Raw genomic sequence first — 22,299 nt, 5'->3', positions numbered from 1 at the left:
AATTTCCAGGGATCAACTCAGATGGTCAACCCTATCTTCAATAGAGTAAAAAAGAAAAAGAATACTTGGCAAAAAAATGAAAATAGACACATTTAGTACATTTAAATAGGTAGCCTGAGATGAACAGTGCAATGCAAGTGGAATATAAGACTAAGAGAAATAAAAATAAACCACCAAACTAAACCAACCACAAAATAAGATAGGGACTTATGAGGATTATAACTGAAATTATAATGTACCATAAACCATCTGCATTAGAAGTAAAAATAAAATAATAATAATCATAATATGTCTATTTCACTAAATTTTGAGATTTACTTATTTTTTTTTTTTTACATACCTTTGCTGTGGAAACTTCTAAAAGAATGAAGAATGAAACATAATATTCTCATGTGACACTCCATCCAACTCCCTCCCCCTGCTTCAACGGGGATCAGCATTTTGCCAATCTTGTTATCTCTAGTACCCTTTTAATTCCTGGACTTTTCTAAATCAAATCCCAAATAGATGATTTCAATGCAGACAGTGTTTTTTAGATGACTTTCTAGGGCTTCAGTGATATGAACGTTAGATCTTTTGTTTTGTCTCACATGTTCTGGAAGCTCTTTTCATTTTCTTTTTCTTCTCTTTTCTCTGTGTTGCTCAGATCAGTTCATTTCTATTGATCTGTCTTTGAGTTCATTTTTTTCCTTTGTCCTTTTCAATCCACTATGGAAAGCTTCTAATGAGATTTTAGTTTGTTATTTATTTTTCAGTCTCACAATTTTCCCCTCATTTATTTTCATAATTTCTATCTCTGTGGTGATATTTTCTCTTTCTTCATTTGTTTTAAAAGTTTCATAACCACACATTGAAGCATTGTGAGTATTGCTGCTTGAAAACCCTTGCCAAATAATATGAGCCCTGTTAGTGATGGCATGCTAATTGTCTTTTCTCACTCAATTTATAATTGTCTTGGTTACTGGTATAATGATTACTGGTTTGAAGAGTGATTTCTTTATCATATTCTGGATCTGTTTGACGTCACACTGTGACACTCTGGATCCCATTTAATATCCTTTACCAAGCATTCATTGTCTTTGGGCGTAATGCACAGATACCGGAGGAGGCCGGATGTTCAGTTCAATCCTGGAACAAACAGTGGTGCGCTGACCCATCCACTGTTGTGGGTGGATGGTGTGTAAGCTCAGCTCCTCTCTGGATCCTGTGGACATGGGGTGGTAGGGAAACAGAGGGCATAGTCGCACCATCTCACACAACTTCCATCTGGGACATTTGGGAGGAAATCACCGCTGTGCTATTCCTTAAGTCTCAAGGTCATTTGTCAGTCCGTCTCCTCATTTCCACCTTTTAGAGTCTTCCTATGATGGTTGCGTTACGTTCAGAGATTTTTAGTTGTAAGAAAGACAACCTGGGGAGAATAGTGTAGTCAATCTTGGCTGGAAACATAAGTTCAGCTAAGGTTTTTTTGCCTCCCTCAATTTTTTTTGTCAATTTCTTAGAAACATGCTTCATTTTTAGTATCCTGTCTGTCACATCCTACTACTGTTGCTCAGTTTATTTCATAATTAGGTCATCTGCAGTTACATAATTTCAATTGTTGGCTTAATTATACCATAATTCTTATCACAGAATTGTTATAGCTTTGTATTATGATAATCAGTCTTATTTAGATGCAGAGAAACTCATTTGGGGACCATGAAGAGGAAGAAGTCATATTCTCCTGGGGGTAAGGGGTGCAGCAAAGGAATTCAGAATGCTACATGTAAGAAGTGGTATTAAAGAATTAAAGATAGCGCATGATGGATGGTCAGGGTATTAGAAGAAGCAGGTTCTCGGTGGCAAAATCAGCCTGAAAAAACGTACGTAGAGAATGTGAAGACCTCTTCAAATAATAGCAAGCAATTCACTTTGCTTGAGGAAAAATATCCATGTAGATGAATAGTGAGAGATGATTAAAGGTTGGATTATATGGTAGAAATTCTTTCATGTTTGCATGAAATGTTGGACCTTAATTCAGCAGGCAGTGGGGAGTCATCAAACATTTTCAGCACTGGAGGATGATTAGACTTCTATTTTAGGAAGATGAATCTGACACTTGTATGTTAATTGGATTGACTATAAAAATAAATATCAACCCCTCAAGTCTCTCATCAAGATGGCTTAAATTAAAGTACATATAGATTTTAGAAAAAAAATTGTCTTCACTATTCAAAATATTTGCTTCAAAATAAGAGAGTAGTCCTTCCCACAAACTCAACTGCTTAATTATTCCGCTGTTTCAGTTAGCATGGGTATTTGTTTTATAGAATAAAATATATGGCTTTATAAAAATAATCTGTAATATAGACGTAATCTAGACATATAGCAGGAATGACACAATCCTAAAAATATCTCTTATTTAAATTCATTATTATCAGAGAAGCAAAATTCTAGCTAATTTTAATTTTCAGTCTTTTCTCTCTTAGTTCAGCATTCTCTTATTGATTTCACTGCCTTTTTCTAGGGAGATGCTTGAGAACATTGTACAATAGACTGAAATATGACCCACATTTTCCCCTTACATTGAGACTGACTTCTTAATGAAACCGAGGAAAAACAAGATGGAAGTTACAGTGTCTCCTTTTTATTAGCTCTCTTTCACTCAATATATCTGATAGAGAGAACATTACAGAGTTGAGGCTCTTTCTCATCTGAGTAGGTCAAAGACTGATCCAGACAATAGAAAAATAATTATTTCCTTATGCCTAGAAGTTGAGAGTCATAAGTAATGCAGCATTTTTGTAACGTGTCTTTCATTAGTAGACTCTAAAATGGGCTCATGTTAACTATGGAGTCTGGAAAATGTAGCCTCCAGTTGTTGCCCTCCATGAGAGTATTAGCAAATGGAACTGAATTTGAGCATAAAGAAGCACTCTCTGGCCGTAGAAAATAAGATGATTGAAATTTCACTTTCAAAGGAATTATTATTATTATTATGTTTGGGCATGGGCAGGCACCGGGAATCGAACACTCGTCTCTGGCATGGCAGGTGAGAATTCTGCCACTGAGCCACCGTCGCACTGCCCTAGAATTATTTTTAGTTATAAACAATTCTAATTTCCCACAGAACAAAACCAAATTAATACAGCATGTATTTTTCTCCATGTCTTATGTTTAATGTTTGAATGAAATTTAAAGGCCATAAAATAGGCATAATGGGTTTTAATGCATGTAGCTTGTCGTGGTAGACAGAGTGGCATTTGTGAGGACAGACAGTGACTCATCCCATCTCTATTTATTCCTAGTTCTGTGACCTTGGGCAGGTTTCTTTAAGATTATCAGTATCCCCATCTAAAGATGAAGTGAGTATATCAGTCAGAGTCCTCCAGAGAAACAAAACCGACAAGTTATATGTGCATTTGTAAATATATAAAGAGATTTATTGTAGGAATTGGTTCATATGACCAACTATGGAGATGGGCAAGTTCAAATTCTAGAGGACAGGCCACAAGTTGGGAACTCATCAGTGAGGGAGAATTCCCTGGAGAAGCTGGCTAGCTGCAATAGAAATAGCAATCCTTATTTCGGTCTGCTGAAATCCTCAGTTCTCCCTTTAAGACTTCCACCTGCTGAAGGCAGTGCCCTTTGTTGACTGTAAGTGTAACTGGCCATAGATGCACCTGGCTAATGATCTAAATCCACATAATAACCTCACAGTAACAATCGGGCCAGTGCTTGCTTAACCAAACAGCTGTACCCCAAAACCAGTGGAATTAACCATCACAATAAGGAACGAACATATATCCTATAGAACAAACTAAGAATAATACCTGACACATATTTGGTAGTGTTTGCTAACAAATACTAAATTCTTCCTATAAAAGAAATCTATTACATTTTCCTGTGATGAGGATTAGTCAGAAATAAAGGCAGGCTAATTCATCCTTTAAACTATTTCAAGAACAGAAGGAAAAATCTGTAACTAGCTTCTTGGGCAATCAAAGGCTGACTGTTTTTTAGCATATCAAACTTCAAAAAATCTTCAAGTTTTCCATTAAAGTAGAAATTATATCCAAAATTTATTTAAATAATGTTTGATTCCAGTTGGATTTCTTGGTAACGCTACTGCTAAACCCATGTATTTACATTTCTATTAAAGTTTCTCTAAGATCCATGTATCTTTTACCACAACATTTATTTTAGAGTGCAACTAAATAACTCATATTGAGTTAAGAAATGCCATTTTAACAGAAGACATGTACCTATTCTCATCGGAGTCAGTTAAAAGGCAAGTTGGAGCAGGGCATCAGTCTACCCAACATCCTGCAAAGGCTTCATACCTCACTTAAAGCAAAACCCCAAGAGCCTACAATACCTTATAGGTAGAGAAGGCCATTCAACCAGTATGCCCAGAGCATTCCCAGTAAGGCCGGCTCCCCCAGTCTGGTTAGTAATCCTCTGTTCTGTTTAATCACTGTGTAGTGGCCAATATTTGCACAGTGAAGTCTTCCTCGGCCAATGTAATCATTCAGAAGAGAAGACACACACCAGGTTTTTTAAGAGAGAATTTGATAGAAAACTTGTTAACTAGGTATAATGATTTGTTAACTAGGTTATTGTTAGGGCACAAAGAGAATATTAAGGTGTTATAGGTGGAGCAGTTGCAGAAAACAGCCTTCCTAGTTGGGGGATCAAAAGAAAGAGACGAGGGTTATTGAAATTCAGAAACTTGGAGGAGACTTGGAAAGCTTAATCCCAGACCACTGGGAAGCAAGTGCTGTTTAACTGGTGTTGGTGCCTCTGAGCATGGAAGGAGGACCCCATGGGCTTAGCGAGGGGGCATCTTTGAGGGGGAGCCACCAGCCAGCTGCTGCAAGAGCTACCCTGGGAAAGATTAAAACTCATTCTGCATGTATTGGGGCAGGGAACTGGATTCAACTGTTTCAATTGGAATGTGTTACCTCTACTGGGGTAGAAAGAAGTTGGGATGACACTAATAAACAGGAAGCAAACAGCAAGTATAAAGTCCCTCTATCCCTCTCTAATTTGGTTTGCAGAGTTCTAGCCCCAGCATCATTAAGTATCATGCAGAATGGTGACTTTGAGGCTGGAAGATAACTTTTGAATACATGGCATTGCCATCCTACCTAAAATTTCATTATCTTTTAACATTTCCTATCCTGCTTTATTTTTCCTCCTTAGCACTTCTTATTTAAGCATTATACACGTATTCTTTACTTTTCAGTGTTTGTTGTCTACCTGCCCTATTAAAATGTATTCCCCTTAATGACAGGACTTTCTGCAAATTTTGTTTAATGCTTCACCCAATCTGGAACAATTCCTGACACATATCCTCAAAAGTATTTCTGAAAATTTATACTAATGATAATTTTGTAGTAGTTGTTGTTGCAAAGTTCTATTCCAGGTACTTAACATAAACTTAGCCCCAAAGGATAATTATGTGGAAATCTAATATTATCCTTATCTCACAGATAAGGAATGAAGGCATGAAGGCATTATATTAATGAGACTTGTCCAGGGTCACATAGCTAATAAATTTGAGAGACAGCAAGCTTTGAATCAAGGCACCTGATTCTAGAAACTGTGATCTTACCTCCCATGTTAGATGGAAGGGAAAAATGAAAATAGTAAGTGCACTTTTAAGTTTCTAACACTCCACAAAGTCTAACTATAATATCTAAAAGAATTACCTTGTATCAACTCTCTGAACAAGCCTCATTATTAAGAAGAAATATTGTTATGGGACTTACCTTCAAACTGCTAGCCTTAAAATGAAGGGTAAATATAATTGGTGCTAGCATGCCCTTTTGAAAGATGTGGCTAACTGTAATGGAAGCACATTTCTCTGGGCTTAAGTAGGCTTGCCAGAGTCAGAATTTCTAACTCTCACTTAGTTCAACAGAAATTCAACTGGCAACAATAGGGCCTTCACTTCTGTGGTGTCAAGTTAACATTATCAGCCCAAACTGCCCAGTATGGCGCACCAAAAACCTCTTCTAACCCAAACCTCTATTTGTCTTGTGATTAATATTTTATTAGGCATTAATAAATACAAAAAAAGAGTACCTAAAGGGAATATAATAGCATTCATCCCCGCAGTCACAGAGGGAGGCAATCTTTCTTGATATCCACGCTATATACCCTATTGTAATATTTATCTTGGAGTTTTTCCCTCAAAATTTAAAATTGTCTTAGAACAAAGAATTTATTTAAAAAGGCAGTACATCTTATTAAAGTAATAGAGAAAGTCATTCAGTTTCCAATGAAATGAAATGCTTTTTCAAATCTTTAAAGAGGTTTCTCCACTCTGAAGTGAGTGCAGCGGCATCGGTGGCTGCGTCTACACTCTGCCGTTACCCGTCGTCAGGGTGCAGATGGTGAAAGGGTTTAGGAGCAGAGGGACCACCCTAGCTCCTGGTACTTTCCTTGGAACACAAAACTGCTGCATTCTATCATCATCCTTATTTGCATCTCACACTGTTGTGGAATTTTTCCGGACCAGAGAAGTTTGTGTAATTTGTCAAGGTTAGGAATTACGGAACCACAGGATGCTTTGGCCATTTTAGTAATTATAGCTCCTATTTATTGAGAAAAGAGCACTTTGCTAGGCACGCATATTTTACATTTCAACTTCTCTACAAATCTGGGCACAGCCAAGCATGGCTCAGTTTTCCCGAATCCCCTGCCAGTGTTCCAGAAGTGCCGGGTGAGCCCAAGAACCCACTTTTCAAAAGAAGCCAGCCCCAATAAATTCTCACCATGTGGTCTGATAAACAGGACTTCTAAGGACTGATGTAATTTGTAGCAATGTACCTATGTGGAAGCAATATCCAGGTTGAGATAAAGATTCCATGCAGGAATCCCTTCTTGGCTTTGTTCAATCTAAGCAACAAAACCTAGACTGAAATAAATCCTATTTATAATGGATACACCAGTTGGGGGTGAAGGAGGGCGGGAGAGGGGAAGGGAGGAACAGGTATTTTTTTTTTTTTAACTCAAATTGGGAAGTTGAAACACTTTATAGGATATTAAACTCACTGACATGAGTACTCATTTGAATATTTAGTTTATAGTTAACAAGACTTCAGTGTCAGTATCACTTATCAGTCTTCTGTATTCATTTCTAGTTCTACCTTTCTGAGCACCTGGAGCTAATCCTTCACCATGAGAAGACTTTCTGTTTGGATTGAATCAGAAGGTTTCAACTTTTAGAATCATCACAGGTATGTTGATCTTTTTTTCTGTGTGTGGTGATGGTCAATGCTGGGATTGAATGCTTTTCCCCTTGAGTCCAGTTATTATTGAGTGTACAGTCTTTGAATTTGAAGCTCATTTTATGTACATTGAACATTGCATCTCTCCAAAATGCCAAAAACAGGCTGGTTAATTGATTTACTTCTTAAATACATGAATGATGGTCCAGTTGTTTTATCTTCAGATCTCTCTCTAACCCAGATTTTCTGTTGTGGGTGTGCATATGCTATGAGAGTGTATGCATATGTGTGTGTGTGTGTGTGCGCCTTTGTGCACGCTCTACCCATCAGGGAGATCTTGAGAAAATGGTTTATTCCCTCTACTGCCCCACCCCATAAGGTTCATGAGTATTGAACTAAAATTAAAATAAGTTCCCCATTGTACAAAAGTATGCCATGTTCTAAACAAATTCATTACAATTCTTTGAAATCAGTGCTCTGGGATCAGCTCTGTGCTCACTCATGAAGACATTAAACTTTGAAATTTATTTTTTTCTTAAAATTCTGTATTTTAGGAAGTCCCTAAGGTAGAATTCTCAAAATTCCTAAATAGTGAATGTAAAAGAACAATTGCCTTATAGTACTGGAATATTATAGGAAAACCAACAGACATAATCAATTATTCATTTTAAATATTCAATTATTACATTTTATTCATATTCTATTATTGTGGAGTAATTCTTAGAACATATACCCTAGAAATCATTATAAATGGCTCAAACTTATTTTTCTTTACTGTGGAAGGAAAGTTTTACACTCAGGAGTTGTGGCTTCTAAAGTGGCTTCTAGATCGATGATGACCTGTGGACATCTGTGTGCTGTCAGTGTTAGGTTTCTCTGCTGTGTGGTGAGGTGGTCAGACAGGTGATGGTTACGATTTATTTCAGGTCTAATATTCTTTCTCTTTAAAGGGAGGAATCTGTTAAGACCCTAGACTTGATAATGGCTTGACTTTAATCAAAGTGAATTTTCTTTGAAGTATTTGCGGTGAATCTTGCTATGTTAGCTTTGAAAACTTAAGTGTCAGATATGGTTTCTGGTCGTGTTATAATGGCTAGTTTATGGACTGCTTTCCATTGGCTGTCTCAAGTCTAAAAGCAAACCTCATTATAAATAAATAGCACATGTTGTAACCTTCCTAAAAGTTGGAGGGTTTACCATTCCCATCAAATATTGGCGACATTCCCATCACCAGGATGTATATTTAGGTTATGAGAACGCCAAGTATTCTGAAAAACTGATATGTCCAAATTTCTATAGAAAGGGCGATTTTAACTCTCCTGAAACTATATTTACAAATCTGATTAGCACTGTCTAATAGCAATGTGGTAAAATTTAGAACAGCCCACCAGAACGCATGGATTTCTGATAATTTTCATTGAAGTTTCTAACATAAGGTATTATACTGGAGGCTTATGCAATCTGTTACCAAAATAAACTTGGCAGTCTATGTGGTAGATTTATTGACGGCCTCTTACGTACATTAGGGACAGATTTCAGTCCTATGTTAGGAATGTAGAACCGCATAGTATATTCATCTGCTTTTTTTTTTTTAACATTTTTGAAATTTGATGAGCTTGAACATTTTTAATTAATATTTGAGTGACATTCATTTCCATTCTTTTAAATTATGTTGTGTGCCTTTCATATTATTTGACTAACATGCAGACAATTTGAAAAAAATTATCACTGTTGCAATTACCCTTAAAATATTTCTTCATGAATTTGGTAGTTTGTTAGGTAAAGTGCCTTATTTTCAAATAGCATGAAATATATTATTTTACTTCCTTATAATTGGAATAATTGATATGTATGAATACATATTTGGATAACTCTATAGGAGAGAAACATAACCGTCTGTCGAAGAAGGTAATATTGTGTCACCCTCACAAACATTTCAGTAAGTCTTTTAGCTATTGTGGGGATAATTGTGCTGATGTAAGTTTATGTTCAAGGGTTTTAGTAAAAATATCTGTCATGATGAAACACAGTCTATTCTTCAATATATTATTGGCTGTTTTATGTTGCCGTGGTTGATTCTCTCCCTTCTCCCCCAGTGCTATTTGGATGCATAGTTTCTCCAATGAGCTAGGAAGTATAACTGGAAATATATTGAGCACGTTGTTCAAGGTGTCTTCTTCCAAAGAAAGAATAATTCCTCTGTTAATATTTTATAGCTGCATACTAATAAGGAAATTCTTCAGCTAGCAAGAGAGCAATTTAGGCCATAAAAGTAGAAGTAACTTTGTAACTAGGCGAAGAAATGAGCACTGAAATCTTTGCTGGATTGTTTGGGCTTTTCAGTGTTTCCAGCATTTGCTAATAAGGCATCCTGCTTAGTTATCAGTCTGCTTGGGCCTTGGTAGCTCAAGGCTTCATTTCAAACCTGAGAATCATCCTTAGTTCATGGAAGAGATGGAATGAGGCGGAGGAACTTTAAAGGAAATGGTACAAATGAGCTCTGTTAGCGATGATCAAAAGCAAAAAGTAGAGAAAAATATTAGCAGGAAGAGGAGGTTTATCCTTTCCTAACTCAGGCTAATGATTTTTTTCCCCTTAGATTCGACTAAGGACATTGCCTCAAAGCCCAGGAGTGGGAAGTTTTTAGACTTGTTTTGGTTTTAAAGTTTCTCTTCAAAGTGAAGTTTTGAAAATATAAAAACAAAGAGGAAAGAACAGTGAATTACAAGTCAGGCTGATATCCTTTCTCTGGCTGTGTCCCTAACTGGTGGTGTGACTTAGGCAGTGACCAAGTATCAGCAGCATAAAATGTCTTCTTTGTCTATAGAACGAGGAAGTTCTCTAGGAAGACTGCTAAGTTTTCTTGACCTAAACATAATTTTATAATTCTTTGGATTTATATTATGCAACTAACTTGTTACAGCACTGCCTTTTCTGCCTGGAATGGTTTATTTCTTATGCTTCCCTGGTTCAGTAGTGCAATGGGATCACTGTATATTCCATTTCAGTAAATATTTCCTTTTTTATGAAAAGGATGGTAACTCATCTGCAATTTCTGCTAGTCTTATGGACCATGTAAGGAAAGTACCTGCCGTTGTTCACACTTCACATGAAATGCAAATGCTGCGGTTTTCCACTGACTTTTACTTTCTAATCATGACCTTGAAGAGAGCCAGTGCAATATCATTTTCACCTGCTAGACTGTCACTGAAAGGACATTCAAAGGATTTAAGATACATTTCTCCAGGCTGACTTGAGTATTTTTCTCTAAATCATCTTGGGAGATCTGTTAGTAATTATGTTACACAAGAATTCGTAAAAAATTAATTGAACTTTTAGGTAAGACATGCCAATCTTAACCGTGTACTGAAAATAAAGCTATAGGGGCTGCTAGGATAGTGGCATATATGGAACAGAATATTGATATTCTATTAAGTCACTCAACTGAACTTGTATATTCTTGGAAATTCTTTATATATTTGATATTGTTATTTTAAAATACTGACCAAGTTTATAACAGTGGTTTTTCAAACTGGGGCACATTACCTCTGGGAATAGGATGAGACATTACAAAGGGTATATGAACAAGGAATGCATTTGTGAACTGCCTTCTTGCAAATTATCAATTTGATATTTGATGTTAAATGCACACAGAATTTCATATGAATGGTATGCCTTTTGTTCTTTCTGTGGTTCCAAGGCAAGGAACTACTGAGAGTTTTTAATTCTGTTATCACTCTCTAAGGTGTCCTTAAGGGCCATACATTAAAGTAGAAGCAAAGGTATACGAAGGCCTGTGAGTACATTCATGCACTATTATTAATTTACTATGTAACACATTTGGCACATATTGTGAAAGATATTTTATAAAGCATCCAGCTATTTCTTGGAGGCTGGTATCATTTTAATGGCAATGTATGAGATTGGAAAAGAAAATCATCTTCAAGAGACATGCTCAGGTAATTGTGTGAATAGAACCAACTTTGACCAAATTTTTGTAAAACCTACTGTATTAGTTAGGGTTCTCTAGAGAAACAGAATCAACAGGGAACACTTGCAAATATAAAATTTATGAAAGTGTCTCACGTGACCGTAGGAACGCAGAGTCCAAAATCCACAGGGCAGGCTCCGAAGCCGATGACTCCAATGGATGGCCTGGATGAACTCCACAGGAGAGGCTCACCAGCCAAAGCAGGAATGGAACCTGTCTCCTCTGAGTCCTCCTTAAAAGGCTTCCCATGGTTGGATTTAGCATCACTAATTGCAGAAGACACTCCCCTTTGGCTGATTACAAATGGAATCAGCTGTGGATGTAGCTGACGTGCTCATGACCTAATCCTATGAAATGTTCTCATTGCAACAGACAGGCCAGCGCTTGCCCAATCAGATGAACAGGTACCACAACTTGGCCAAGTTGACACCTGTCCCTAACCATGACACCTACTATATACAGCTTTCCTTTCTCCCTATGGATTTTATGCTGAATAAAATACATTTACTTGGCGGAACAGAAGCTAATGAGAGTGCCTCAGTTTGCTGCTTCATGGCAGAGATTAATCTTAGGAAAGATCATTATCCAGTCCCTTCCATGGCAGGGGAGACGTGGCATTTATGATCAGTGGATCAGGACAAATGGCAGGGTGGCCACACTGGTGCATGGAGCCAGTGTCAGGAATGTGGGCACCTGGCGAGAGAAGCAGACTCTCTGGCTAGACCTGGAAGCCGAGACTGAAGTTATTAAAGTCTGAAAGATTGGCAGCAAGCCCAAGGGAAAGCTACTGATAATGGGAGCCCTATGTGGCAGGAGCCCTGACAACAGGAGCTGGGAATAAGAGTTGGCTACATGAGGAAGGAGGGCACCTGAACACACACCCCATGCCTCTCCCTTCTTCTGCAGGTGCAGAGCGACCTGTGAAATTGGTGACCCCTGTCCATTGAATGGACCTATTATGGGGTGGAATCTATCCCCAGGAACTTTCCAGAAAATATCTAAGAGACAAATATTTGTTTGGCTGTTTCTTTATATTTATATAGTCATTATTTGTCAACAAGGATCCTGTATCTTGGTGGTACTGTGATCTTTGGGACTTTATTAGGGAAAATTGAAATTATTTAGATTCATGGTAGTTACATTCTGTAGGAAGTTATGGTATGAAATTTCAATAATTTTTGTTTTGGTCAGAATTGAACGAGAGCTAATTTGTTACCTGGAACCCATTCTCTTTGAATTTCAGTCAAGTGGTCACTGCAAGTAATCAGTAGCAATACATTGCCACTGGCCCAGCAGGAAGTTGTAGTGAGCCAGGATTTGGCTGGGCTGTGTGAAAAGAAAGGCGCAGGATGAAGAAAAGAAAGGATTGCTGCATACAGTTGAATCTCAGTGGGTGTCTCTCTCTTACTGAGCAGGGAGCAGGGTGTGTAAGGAAACCATCCTTCTCTGTGTAGATGGTTAATCTTTGTTATTGTTCATATGAAGTACTGATCTCTAATTAATTGTAAGTGAAAGGACTTGGGGAGGTCACCTGGGGAGCAAAGGTAGTGAGATCATCTTCTGGGCACCTCACCAGGAAAAACGATTTGTGCATGCTGGTGGGAAGCAGGCTTTGTAGGTCCCTGGCCTCAGATTTCCTTCCTTCTTTCTTTACCTTACCTTACTTTACCTTACCTTACCTCCCTCCATTCCTACCTAACATTTGCTGAACATCTGGGAGGCTAAATGTTGGAGATACAGAAGTGAATGGGGTACCACCCCTGCTTATTAGGGTGCAGGGTCCAGTGGAGAGGCCAGTGCCCGGCTGTATTGGCTGTTGTTTTTCTCCCAGCTCCCTCTTGCCCAGTGCTGGCAGCAGGCTGCACAGTGTTCTGAGCCCGTGACTCGTATTAAGACCTTGCACCTTACCAGAGACCTGTGAAAAAATTTCTGTTGCCACAACACCATGAAAAAACAAGGTCCCGAGAAGTTGTTCCAAGAACTGCAGCTAGTATAACAAAGATTGGCAGGCTGCCTACAAAATACCGATCCTTATTTGCTTTATAAGAAAAAGTCTAAAAGGTAGAGAAAGATGAAAGTAAATAGATGGAAGAAATATATCATGCAAATCTTAAGTGAATGAAACTTTGAACTATTTTAACATAAAGCCAAGTCAACTTTTACACAAAAGCATGAGAGGAGAGAGGGTGCTCAATAAAGATTAGAGAGGATTAGTCTATCAGGAACATATGGCAGTTCTAATTTTGGATGTGCCTAATGAGGTGGACTCAAAATTTATAAAGCAAAATTTGGCAAATGCAAAGAAGTGAAAAAATCCACAATCAGAATGGAACATTTTAAGGTACCTCTTTTTGTAAACTATTTTACAAACATTTTAAGGTACCTCTTTTTGTAACTATCAAAACATTCCATAAAGATTTTAAAATATTTACATAGAATCAATAAGCATGACTTAATTAGTATATACATATACTCTAATTAAAATGCAAAACAGACATTATTTTTTTCTAGTACAAATACAACATTTGGGGAAATTGGCCATGTCCTGAGCCATGAAGAAAATCACCTGATTTAAAGAACTGAAATTTCAGAACAACTTGTCTGAATTTAAAACAACAACAAAACCTGTTTGGAAATTAAGATAGTCACATGGATGTAACATCTTGAACAACTAAGAAATTTCAGTGGTACTTAGAAAATATTTTAACACAGGTATTAGGAAAAATACTTCAGATGACAATTGTGGGGTTAGTTAAAGCACTGATTAAAGGAAAATTTAGTCTTTTTTCATGTGTTAGAAAAGAAGAAAGGATAAAACTAAACAAGTTAAGCCATGTAATCAACAGGTCCCACCCACAATTGGGTGGGTCACATCTCCATGGAAACAACTTAAGTATAAAAGATCCCACCCAACAATATTGAATCAGGATTAAAGAAAATGGATTTTCTGGGGTACACAACAGTCTCATGCGGGCATATTTCCCTTGGGTTAATGATAGGATCATGGAATTACGACAGTTAAGTGACCTCATTATCAAGGTTCATTTAGTGCTTGCTTAAGGTTCATTTAGCACTTGCTAATAATTAGAATCAAGTTTTTGATTGTTTTTAATATGTGGCTTATTGTGTTTTTCTGCTCTTCATCATTCTATCATTTCTTTTCTATCCCTTTAGCTATAGCTGCCTTTTGGAGCAGCACTGTTGTTAAACAGTATTCTTTAGCTTTGGATATTTTGTTTGTTTGACATATATTTTTGGCATACTTTCCTTTGAAATTCTCAGAGAATTTTATTACCTTATTTCTACATACACATTAGATCATGATTCTTTTCTTCATGTGTTCATTTAAGCGCCATGGATGTCAATAACATTTGTTCAGTATCTGTAACAAATCTAATTTTCCTTTTAAAGACTGCTAGGTGAGTATTACACTTATTGTGATCTGTAACTAAATTGGTTAGAAGAGAACAGAAGATGCTCTCTGTCTGTTCAAAAACAATTTTAAAAAGGAAATTAATATATGATCCTATAAAAATAACTGAACAGAGTTTTAAGAAATATTTCTTCTCATCCTTATGTATTCAGTTATGTTTCAGAGTAGAAAGATTTGATAAGGCTACTATGGAACAACTTACTTTATAAAACTTATAAAAGTGATGGCTGACATAAAATAAACATTATTTTAAAGATATAACTGAACTAGCAAGGATGTAAGTGAAATCCCTTGGGGCCAAAAATAAAAATGAAATGGAAAGCCCAGAGCGGTCAGTGGCATCTTATGACTCCAGCTGTTCTGGGGAATTGCCAGTCTCAGGAGGAAAGGGACTTTCTTTAATTGCTTTGTTAGGAGACAGGAGACTAGGCTTTGAACTTGTGTGAAGCAGGAAAGTATGACTGAACTTCTCGCAAATAGGCAGACCTATTGGAGGGCTACACCCTTAGTGAAAAAATGACATTGAGATGTTTCTCTGGTTACTGTTAAAGAGAGACAATATGCAATCTTGTCTGTCTTCACCTGACCTCTGAATTGGATAAAAAACATACCTAATAGTTTGTAACAACAAGGCTGCTTTCAATTTAATGTTCAGATACACAGTTTCTATGTATTGCGGGGAACTTTAAGCTTAAAAATGAATATAAGTGGTACTGGGTTTATAAAATAACCCTAGGGAACCTGGAAAAACAGAATAAAGACATGGTAAGGAGGAAAAAGAAGTTAAAAGATGAGGGAAAAATGAACACAAACCCAGTGGGTTTTAATTCAAAGAGGTAAAAGATGATGTTTTTCTAGAATTGATGAAATACATGAATACTCAATTTCCAAATGACTCCATATGTGGAAACTTTCACATATAGGCACAAAAGTCATGTAGAAGATGCCAAGATGCTCATGACTATTGTAGCATATATACACGCATATATGTAAATAGAAATATGTGTATATGTACATGTGTATATAAGCAGGTGTTTTAAATGCAATTCAAAGAAGAATAAGTTGCATCTCATATTCATAAAATGACAATACTATAAAAAAATAGATTTATACTAAATTCACAGGAACTTCATGACCTAATGTATCCACCTGGATGACTCTCAAAACTCAATATTGAAGAAAAAAAAAAATTGCAGAGTGATTTGTTCAATAAAATGTTATTTGTTAAGAGTTCCAAAAATGTTAGATAATTTACTCTTGTTTTAGGATAATGCACATAGGACAGCTGTACAAATACATGCAGGAGAATGGAAAATGCTCGATTCAGCACAATTTTTAATTCTGAGTGAGAAGTGAGTGTGAGTGTGTGTGTGTGTGTGTGTGTGTGTGTGTGCATATGATGATATGACAAAAGGGGAAAATGGGCTTACATAGTATTTTTATTGGTTCATTTCTTTTGCCAGTGAATGGATGGATATATACATATGCGTTATTCTTTATGTCATTTAGCACTGAAATTGTTCATCCCTTTGTAGCACAGACGATGCTAGTACTGGAGATAGTGATTTTAGCCAACACTTACAGAAGTCGTGCACTAGTGAGTGGAAACAGAAAAATGAGATAGTAAGTAAAAGAGGAAGCAGATGAAGAAATGTGTTTTTCAGATGGAGAGTATTAAGCATGTTTGTGTACATAAAGAATGACCCATTTCAAAAGTGAATTCATATGTGGGAAGGAATGGGCTTCTGAACATAGGGAGATCTGTTCCTTTAGAGAGGATCATGTCCCTTTTCCCTGCCATTTCAACCATCCATCCTACCCAAGAAAGCTTCCATTGTGCATGCCCAGGGTCTCTCTTCCTTCTTCTGATGACTTCACCTCAATTTCACGCCACCATTTCACTCCACCAATCCTTCCACCATTTTGTGGTTGGAGCAGTGTTGGTGGGCCAGCCAACACAGATGATTTTTCTTTTGCTGTTCCCAGCTGTGAGCATATAAATCAAGCCAGATGGAGTCATTAGGGCAAAGTTTGACTATTGTGAGAGACACCTACAATAAATAGTGGTTTAGAGAAGATAAAAATGCATTTCTTTCCCATATAAGAGCCCAGATTGGCTCATTCAGAAACCAAGGGTCCTTTCATCTTGACTGAGATCCTGTCCTTGTTTGTTTGAAAAAATCTGGGTTCCAACAACTGAAGACAGGACAGTAGGGGCAGGCACATGGTACCAAGCCGAGGCCTAGAGTTGGCTCATGATACTCACCTCCAGAGAGAGCTTGGTCACATGGATACACGGTAGTGGGAAGGAGAAGTGAGAAATGTGGTCTAGTTAAGACATAAGGATGCAGGAAAGAAGGATTTTGGCTGACAACTTGTGTTATTCATCTCATTAAGTCAATTTGATTTCCTTCCTGGATTTTAAATCTTAGGCTAAATGACACAGGGACAATAGCAATTTGAGTGCCATACATAAAACTGAACTTTATTTCTGCTTCACAGATTATCGCAGTACTTTAGTTTCTGTCCTTTCTGATATGAGGCTCTTCAATTTTTCTCTGAATTCATATAGTCTCTCCACATAAACTCAATACATTCTCTCTATTGCTCAAGTTAGGCAGGTTTGGTTTGTGTGGCTTGCATACAAAGAATTGTAACAATTGCAAAAGAAAATTTTAAAAAGAAAAACCATACTTTCTATTGCATGCTGTATTTGGGCCCTATCCTGTATCTATAGGCAAAAGATTTAAATTTATACTGTCATAGAGGTTCCAACTTCCAAAACTGTCTACTCAATCAAATATTGAATTCTTTATTGCAAATAATAATGTTTTACATCCTTAGACTAATATTCTTTTAGTCCTTACTGTTTAACTTATCAATTCTTACTCTGTTCTTCCTCATTTAAAACTTAATTTAATCTTCTCTTTTAAATGAAAAGGTATATATATATGAAAAATGTATGCATATTTTTCAAATACAACTATCTTAAATTCCACTTCACTTTGAGTTGGATTAAATGTTGTTGAGTTTTGGCTGTCTATATTTCAGGTTGATTGGAAGAGAATCTTTCTAAGAAAACTCATTTATGTATTTATGCTCTTAGCAGTGGGCATATTAATTGCTTGCTGTAATGAAATTGATGTCTACCTAATTACTCAAAGCATATAATTAAAACCCCACATGTAAAATAGGTCCCTTGGGACTGTTATGTAATATATATTTTCAAAATATATATGTGTATTAATATTCCACTTGTCTCTAAAAATAGACACTTTGGATTATTAGGGGATTACGTATTTCTGACATGTCTATAATTTCAATTTTTATTATAGATGTCAAGAGATGCTGCTTCATGTTATTGATCTAAGTTGATATAGATTTGGATATAATTAAGTGATATGTTTACAATTTGCCAATAATCCATACCATAAAGTTGTGATAAGGATTTATGGAGTTCTACAATTAGTTTTACTGTTTTTGCTGGGGATAGGCCTTGCTGTTGATGAACTGAATGCCAACGACTAGATAAAAATCATAAAAATGAGGATTTATACATCTAATAACTCAGGTTCACATTTTTGTTTCTCTAAAAGAATTTTCAGTCATGGAAAGTAAGTTTTATTGAGAAAAAGAAAACAAGATACATTTATTTTTCTGTCCAATTCTTTGCTACCCTAGGAAAAAAGAAATAATTTCTGAATTCTGAGCTACAGAGGTTGTAAATAAAGGCACCAATCGAAGTAGCTTTAAAGTTAATTAGTAATCATTTTTCTCCTCTCCTCAAATTGCTGTAGTGAACTAAATTATGGAACTATCAAAGATCTCTTCAAAGTAAGCCCCTAATTAAAACCAAAAAGTCATTTCAAGCAATCATACACAAAAGATTACAAATACAGATTCCTTTGTAATATTAAATATGAATTGTTATCATTTGATTGGATAGCCCTATAGTTTCAGAATATGAAAACACTTTAAATGCAAATTTAAATAATGAGCATCTATGATTATTTGTATGTATTCATTGCAATTCAGTGCATATATATATATATGGAAACTTAGAAATAGATATTAAGAAATCTTGTTATATTTAGTATACTCTTACTTTTTGATATTTAAAATATGACATCAATTTAACTGCTATGAACCATGGTTTGAAACAAACAAAGATGATCATTTTGATTCTGCTGAAGTTAAAATTGCATTTAAAGAAAACTCTAATCAATGTTTGTAAGAGCATACTTTGAATGAAAATGATAGCTATTCAAAAACCATTTTGCTGAGCAGATGATAAAGTAACAAACTTGATAGGTATACCACCAAAAATAACTTTGACATTCACTTGAATAGAGAGCCCTTCCAGGAGTTTTCTGAGAACTAAAATGCCTTTTGAGTGAATGGGTTCATCTCTAATTTTTAATTTTATTTTCATTATTGGAATTTTAATGTGAAAAGCTTTTAGACGATGAACCATAATCATCCAATTTGATAATATCTTATCAAATTTTAGCTTATATTTAATGTGAATAACTGATATTTTCAATTTCTTATTCTTAATATATCAGTAAATTACATAATGTGAACATATAGCATGTTAAAGGCATTAACTTTAGTAAAGCCACATTTTTATATGCCTACCTTCCCTCTTCCGGGAAGCACACATGAAAGAATGTAAAAAATATGAGAAACTTGTAAAAGTTCAATGACGTTTTAAACTCACTGTACCAAAACTTATTGATAGAGAAAAATGTATTGCTGCAGCTAAAATCATGAATCTGACATAAAATTCAACTACTATTAATAATGAAAACAATATCTTCATTGGGCCAAATGCCATTTTATAGAATGTCATTTACATGCCTGGAGTTTAGAGAATCCTTTAGGGAATACAGTATATATCATGATAGATGAGAACAGCCTTTGATGGCTTTGCAATACTTCCATCACTGTTCTGAGATGATACAAAAACAGTTATTCTAAATTCTTATTCAGAAACTTCTCAAGGGAGTTGAATCCAGACCTCTTAAATAAGAGCCCTGAACCAGTGAAATCCAGGAAGGGTACTTGGTCACTGACAGATAAAGGAAAGCCCTTGCATTATCTCCAGGGATAACAAGACACATCATTGAGTCCTCATTAAGGCGAGAGAGCAGGAGCTTCATTCACCGAACATGTTTTCAGTGCTTCTCTTGTATCAAGTACTAGGCATATTGAAAACCTTTCATTTAACTAAAACATGCATCTTTATGGTCCCATAGTGTGTCCCTATCAATAGTCCTGATGATTACCAACAGTTTGCCCCTTCTTTGAAATTAATAATAAGTGATACTGAAAAGTTGAGATGGGACAGAACAGAGTAGATTGACACATTAGATTGAAACATAATCTCTTGTAATTTTGAAATTCTAGGTGGAAAGCAAAAGACTTAGATATAGATGCTCCTTTGTGCTATCATTAGAGGATGGTTAAATATTCAGTAAAGAAAAGGAAGCAAAAAGGACAAAAAGAATTGGGTTTATAAATAGCATTAAGTAATGGAATTTGGTTTTCTGGGGCAAGCTTATATTTATTTTAAACCATGAGATAGAAAAGTACCCATAGGATCAGATACTATGAAGCGCAAAGGCTGATATTTGAACAGAAGAACTCATGAGCTGGGAAATTCTTACAAGTCTGTAATAGGAAAAACAGGGAACATTGTGCTGAGATAACTACAGACCAGTGCCTATAGAAAGGAAACAACTTTATCAAAAAGTGATGCATAAATATTGCTAATCTTATGTTAAACAAAAGATAAAACTCATTCAAAGGCAGAGAATGTAATGAAAGAGTAAGTCAACAAAGCCCCATAAATGCACACGGGTATCCTCAACTGAGCATATGTGCTGATGTCCTGCCGGAGTCAGTCATATGGGACAATCCTCAGCTGAGGCCATGGGTAAAATGTGGTACCTGTGAACCTGATGGCTTGGTAGAGATAACCAAGGGGTGGCCCTAGACACCAGATAACCACCCTCCAATAGTTTTGCCATCTTAGGAATACTCAGATGTGAATGTTAAGCAGTTAATTAGAAACAAGGAACCGTGGTTCAGGAGTGATTCGGAAATAGAGATGGGCTTTGGAGACTCAGGTCAATTGGTCGTGGTTGAAATAATCAAACAGCAGTAAAAAGAGAACACGTGTAATTAGAATTGGGGAGGTAGAGCATGCAGAAAGGGAAATGTGAGAGAAGAGGAGGGAGAACCAGGAGCAATCAATGCCATGGGAGGTGGAGGTGAGCTTCAGAATAGATGAGAAAAAATGTGGGCCTGAGGATCAAAGTGCTGAGGAGAAATATCGTTAAAAATCATGGGGACAAAGATGAAAGTAGAGCTTTCATGCACCAAAAACAGGAGTCTGTACACAGAACACAATGGAGCTACACAGGGAGTTTTCCGAGAAGCTGCTACTTTTAAAAAACAGCATGTGAAAATATGAGCGATAAATAAGAATACGTATTTTAAAAAGAACCTAAATATGTAATCGGAAAGGCTATAAGATCCTGGATTATTTGGAAATTTTTAAAATGACTCTTTTAAAGCTTATTAAAGGTACCAATATTGTAAAGTTATATCCAGTATATACAAAAACTTTCTGTAAAAGATGTAAGTCCAATGATTGCGACACATACTATAGTGTTAATAGATTACAGAGAGGAAACAGAACTCCTTAACTCCTCCTTTATTTTAATTAATTTAGCAAGCTATTATTAAGTCCTCATTATTATTACTAGTATTATTATTACTAGTATTATTATTACTAATTATGTGCCAGCTGCTTTAACTACATGCTAAGTATATAAGGCTTAAATACCTGCCATGGAGGATTTATGGACTAGAGATCTAAATAAAAGAAAAAAATGTGCTCAAAAATTGTCATCACCAATAACTTGCCTGCTGTGACATAACTAATATAAGTAGATGTCTGGCTTCTATCATACCGTTGCATCTAAATGTTTTAAGTGGGTTGGGCAAATATTGTGAATTAAGGAAATTCCAAAAAAGGATGAATAATGTAAATAGGAAATGGTTCCAGTTTATAGAAAGGCAAGAAATTTTAGCCTTAGACTACGACTGGCAGTCGTAATGCTGATATTTAGGAACATTCTGGAATAATTATTATACAGGAGATAGTGAATACTTTGAAAAGTAGTATGAGTCAGCATGTTTTCCTAAGAATAGTAATTGTCCAGCTAATCTCATAAATTGATAAGGACCTGCACTAGATCTTGCATATCTTGACTTTTGGCATTACATTTGACAAAAAAAAAGCAGCATGTTCCTTTGTTCAATGGGGAAATTCAGTGAGTTCACGGTTAGGTGTATTCTTAGGAGAATGAAAAATCTCAACTAAGAATACTAATGAATGAATCAATTTAAACCTGAGCTTTATACCTAGTAAAATCCTGCAAAATCCCTTCATTAATTTTCCCCTCCCTATTTTTATTTTTATAATTTGTCTATTATCACATTTAATTTCTTCTCTTTATAGATCTTATTTTTTTACTGTAGTTGAGGCAGTAGATATTCCGATTACTCCAATGATAGTTCATTCAGTTAGTGTGATAGTAGAAAAATAGCCCCCCAAACATGTTCAGACCCAGTGACTGAAATCTGTA

General features: G+C 36.0%; 1 long non-coding RNA gene across 1 annotated transcript in view; it reads left to right on the top strand.

The window, feature by feature from the left end:
- LOC143662720 (uncharacterized) overlaps window positions 1-16,234 on the top strand; it is an 86,079-nt gene extending 69,845 nt beyond the window's left edge. Inside the window, exons 2-3 of the long non-coding RNA XR_013165567.1 lie at window positions 7,131-7,226; window positions 16,177-16,234. This is a non-coding gene — a long non-coding RNA (uncharacterized LOC143662720). The remainder of the gene's footprint in view (window positions 1-7,130; window positions 7,227-16,176) is intronic.
- Window positions 16,235-22,299: the final 6,065 nt, after the last annotated feature.

This window comes from Tamandua tetradactyla, chromosome 18 (assembly GCF_023851605.1).
Source record: "Tamandua tetradactyla isolate mTamTet1 chromosome 18, mTamTet1.pri, whole genome shotgun sequence".
NCBI classification, from domain to species: domain Eukaryota; kingdom Metazoa; phylum Chordata; class Mammalia; order Pilosa; family Myrmecophagidae; genus Tamandua; species Tamandua tetradactyla.
The sequence above is the reverse complement of the archived record's forward strand: the minus strand, read 5'-3'. Positions and strand labels throughout refer to the sequence as shown.